The sequence below is a fragment of the Corythoichthys intestinalis genome, chromosome 11, assembly GCF_030265065.1.
Source record: "Corythoichthys intestinalis isolate RoL2023-P3 chromosome 11, ASM3026506v1, whole genome shotgun sequence".
NCBI classification, from domain to species: Eukaryota; Metazoa; Chordata; class Actinopteri; order Syngnathiformes; family Syngnathidae; genus Corythoichthys; species Corythoichthys intestinalis.
Genome location: NC_080405.1, coordinates 35,157,748 through 35,162,367, shown reverse-complemented (window position 1 = coordinate 35,162,367; position 4,620 = coordinate 35,157,748). Strand labels below are relative to the sequence as shown.

General features: G+C 37.6%; 1 long non-coding RNA gene across 1 annotated transcript; it reads left to right on the top strand.

Moving 5' to 3' along the window:
- The first annotated feature begins 3,186 nt into the window (after positions 1-3,186).
- On the top strand, positions 3,187-4,216 carry LOC130924198 (uncharacterized). The gene is made up of 2 exons (XR_009064840.1): positions 3,187-3,673; positions 4,065-4,216. It is a non-coding gene; the product is annotated as an uncharacterized LOC130924198 (long non-coding RNA).
- The last annotated feature ends 404 nt before the right edge of the window (positions 4,217-4,620 follow it).

Genomic DNA, 4,620 nt, shown 5'->3' with positions numbered 1-4,620 from the left:
AAAGACATACAGAGGTAATGATTTGGGAAGTTAGCTCTCGTGGGGAGCACAGTATATTTGCTTTCAAATGATGCCAGTAGATGGTATCGGCGCCCTAAATGTTGGTACTCGTCGATGCCGATACCACCAATTCGGGCCGGATCGGCGCCCCCTGCCGATACTGGTATCGGTATCGGTGCAACTTTATTAAATATTATACATTTTTAAATTAATGGCAATATTTTATGTGTTTCTAATAACATATTTTAGTAAAAGAGAACAATTGTGGCTTATTAGAGCCTACAAGTCTTTAAGTCTGAGGTTTCTTTTAACAACAGGATTCAACCAAAATGACCACCAGAAAATGTATCTGTGGCCGTTTGAATAAGGACAGACTCTACTAACAACCACCTGAGGGAGGTATGATAACAAATTAACCAAACATTGTCAATTTGAGTAGATAATATATGTAATTTTTCCATCTGTTAACACCAAACAATAAATCAACTACCGTAATTTCCCGAATATAAGGCATACCTGTGTATAACGCGCACCCCAAATTTACTTGTAAAATCTAGGGAAAATTATTGTACCCGTGTATAACGCGCACCCTAATTTTAGCACCAATAAATAGAAGAATACAAGAAAACAGAGCTCGTGTACAGATACAAAATGACATTTTACTGACTGGTGAAACACAGCACAAGCATAGCACTTTGGTAGTTCAAAACATTACCGTAAACTGACAATATGTACGGTAATAATACGATCTGATAACTTCTTGAACTTACCAGAATCTAGGAGAAAACAAAACAGATGTGACTTTTCTTTTAAAGGCTGCTGTATAACTTGCTCGTTTCATCATGATGAATAAATGTTTCCTCCATGGATTGATACAGTAAAATGAAAGGGAGAACGTAAGTCGGAAATCCGAGAGAGCTCATCACTGTCGACGCGACAATAACAATAGGAACTATTGTTATTTGGGTTTGAGTTTCCCGAGGGACAGATATAGTTGACGGACACAGGAAGTCTGTGTTGTGTTACGTTTGTTATGGTCTGAGTTGCAGAGCTGCAATAAACGTTGACTCAAATGAGTTCAAGAAACTAAATTCTGTGCTTTATGAAGAGTGAAAAAAGCAGAATTTAACACAGACGAAATCATTCGGCCGATCAGAGTCAAGTATTACCGAAACAAAATGGTGACGTCATGTACCGTAATGGTCGGCAACAAATCGCCGCATATGTTTCTTCAACACAACATGGCACAACAACAACAAAAAACGTTATATATATATATATATATATATACATATATATATATATACACATATACAGTGCCTTGCAAAAAGTATTCGGCCCCCTTGAACCTTGCAACCTTTCGCCACATTTCAGGCTTCAAACATAAAGATATAAAATTTTAATTTTTTGTCAAGAATCAACAAGTGGGACAATCGTGAAGTGGAACAAAATTTATTGGATAATTTAAACTTTTTTAACAAATAAAAAACTGAAAAGTGGGGCGTGCAATATTATTCGGCCCCCTTGCGTTAATACTTTGTAGCGCCACCTTTTGCTCCAATTACAGCTGCAAGTCGCTTGGGGTATGTTTCTATCAGTTTTGCACATCGAGAGACTGACATTCTTGCCCATTCTTCCTTGCAAAACAGCTCTAGCTCAGTGAGGTTGGATGGAGAGTGTTTGTGAACAGCAGTCTTCAGCTCTTTCCACAGATTCTCGATTGGATTCAGGTCTGGACTTTGACTTGGCCCTTCTAACACCTGGATACGTTTATTTTTTAACCATTCCATTGTAGATTTGGCTTTATGTTTTGGATCATTGTCCTGTTGGAAGATAAATCTCCGTCCCAGTCACAGGTCTTGTGCAGATACCAACAGGTTTTCTTCCAGAATGTTCCTGTATTTGGCTGCATCCATCTTCCCGTCAATTTTAACCATCTTCCCTGTCCCTGCTGAAGAAAAGCAGGCCCAAACCATGATGCTGCCACCACCATGTTTGACAGTGGGGATGGTGTGTTCAGGGTGATGAGCTGTGTTGCTTTTACGCCAAACATATCGTTTTACATTGTGGCCAAAAAGTTCAATTTTGGTTTCATCTGACCAGAGCACCTTCTTCCACATGTTTGGTGTGTCTCCCAGGTGGCTTGTGGCAAACTTTAAACGAGACTTTTTATGGATATCTTTGAGAAATGGCTTTCTTCTTGCCACTCTTCCACAAAGGCCAGATTTGTGCAGTGTACTACTGATTGTTGTCCTATGGACAGACTCTCCCACCTCAGCTGTAGATCTCTGCAGTTCATCCAGAGTGATCATGGGCCTCTTGGCTGCATGTCTGATCAGTTTTCTCCTTGTTTGAGAAGAAAGTTTGGAAGGACGGCCGGGTCTTGGTAGATTTGCAGTGGTCTGATGCTCCTTCCATTTCAATATGATGGCTTGCACAGTGCTCCTTGAGATGTTTAAAGCTTGGGAAATCTTTTTGTATCCAAATCCGGCTTTAAACTTCTCCACAACAGTATCTCGGACCTGCCTGGTGTGTTCCTTGGTTTTCATAATGCTCTCTGCACTTTAAACAGAATCCTGAGACTATCACAGAGCAGGTGCATTTATACGGAGACTTGATTACACACAGGTGGATTCTATTTATCATCATCGGTCATTTAGGACAACATTGGATCATTCAGAGATCCTCACTGAACTTCTGGAGTGAGTTTGCTGCACTGAAAGTAAAGTAATAATATTGCACGCCCCACTTTTCAGTTTTTTATTTGTCAAAAAAGTTTAAATTATCCAATAAATGTTGTTCCACTTCACGATTGTGTCCCACTTGTTGTTGATTCTTGACAAAAAAATTAAATTTCATATCTTTATGTTTGAAGCCTGAAATGTGGCGAAAGGTTGCAAGATTCAAGGGGGCCGAATACTTTTGCAAGGCACTGTATATATACAGTACACACACACACATATATATATATATATATATATATATATATATATATATATATATATATTAGGGCTGTCAAACGATTAAATTTTTTAATCGAGTTAATTACAGCTTAAAAATTAATTAATCGTAATTAATCGCAATTAATCACAATTCAAACCATCTATAAAATATGCCATATTTTTCTGTAAATTATTGTTGGAATGGAAAGATAAGATAAGATGGATATATACATTCAACATACGGTACATAAGGACGGTATTTGTTTATTATAACAATAAATCAACAAGATGGCATTAACATTATTAAAGGGGAACTGAAGACCTTTCCGGATTTTGGTGTAATTTTATGAATATAAACTTGGGACAAGTTCGTCAAAACAACCATGACATTATCAACACGTAATTGTAAGGATAATTTGCGTTTTTTTAGTTTTTTTGCACTCCGTTAATGGTCCCTTCGCAAACCCGGAAGTGTGACGTAGGCAACAGAAGACTACTCACAGCTAACATAGCAGCAACAACGATGTCAGTGATATTTCCACCAAAGGTAACCATTCAGGATCGCTCTTTCGTGACGCTACCGATGGCAAAGGCTCCCAGGAAAGATGAACTACAATTAATCCCTACATGTTTGAACCTGAGGCGTCAGATGACGGCGATTTACTTGACACAGCAGATGGCGTCATGACGCCAATTGACAGCTCGACACTTCACGAACGGGAGAGTGAGTGGTAAATCCAGCATCGTGATTTTTTTATTAGAATGCGATTACATGGTTGTATATTTTTCCATGCTCTACACATAGCTAAAACTGGATATTAGGTAATGGGACAGCTCCTACCGATCTAAATATGATAAAGCTAGCCCAAATGTGGCTAAATGAATGCTCTACACGTAGCTAAAACTGGATATTAGGTAATGGGACAGCTCCTACCGATCTAAATATGATAAAGCTAGCCCAAATGTGGCTAAATAAATGCTCTACACATAGCTAAAACTGGATTTTAGGTAATGGGACAGCTCCTACCGATCTAAATATGATAAAGATAGCCCAAATGTGGCTAAATGAATGATATGTTATTGATATTTCAAAATAAATGACAAAACCATTTTATTTTCCAGGTGTTGCTGTAAACCGTCAAGTAATTACCCTTCCAAGAGTATGCCTGTGTCATCAGGAGATCCCAGACGTGAGAGCCAAACTTGCGGAGGCTGAAGCACTGACAGGGGCATGAATTTCATTAAAAAAATAAAACCATAAATTGTTAACAACATTGACACATTTTGTTGACTGTTTAATGTATTCTATTGGTATATAATATATTGTAATTATATTACATTCTGAAAAAATATTCAATAGGCCGCAATAATAAATGATACCAGGTTTATGTTGAATCAGCATTAGCTTTCGTTGTCAGATTGTGACACAACATGTTATACCAAGCACACAACGGCACACATCAAAGAGCATAATTTTAGTAAGCAACACAAAGTTAGGATAGCAACGGACTAGCGCAACATTGAAAAATGATAATGGCAGTGGGAAATATGTATTTACTCTTTTCTGTAGCATGAAGTGTTCTCTATACAAAGATAATGCATTATCATTAAAATATGAAGGTAACTTGATTTTTCTTTTAAAAAATGTGTACTGTATATATGACTAGTTTATGATTTC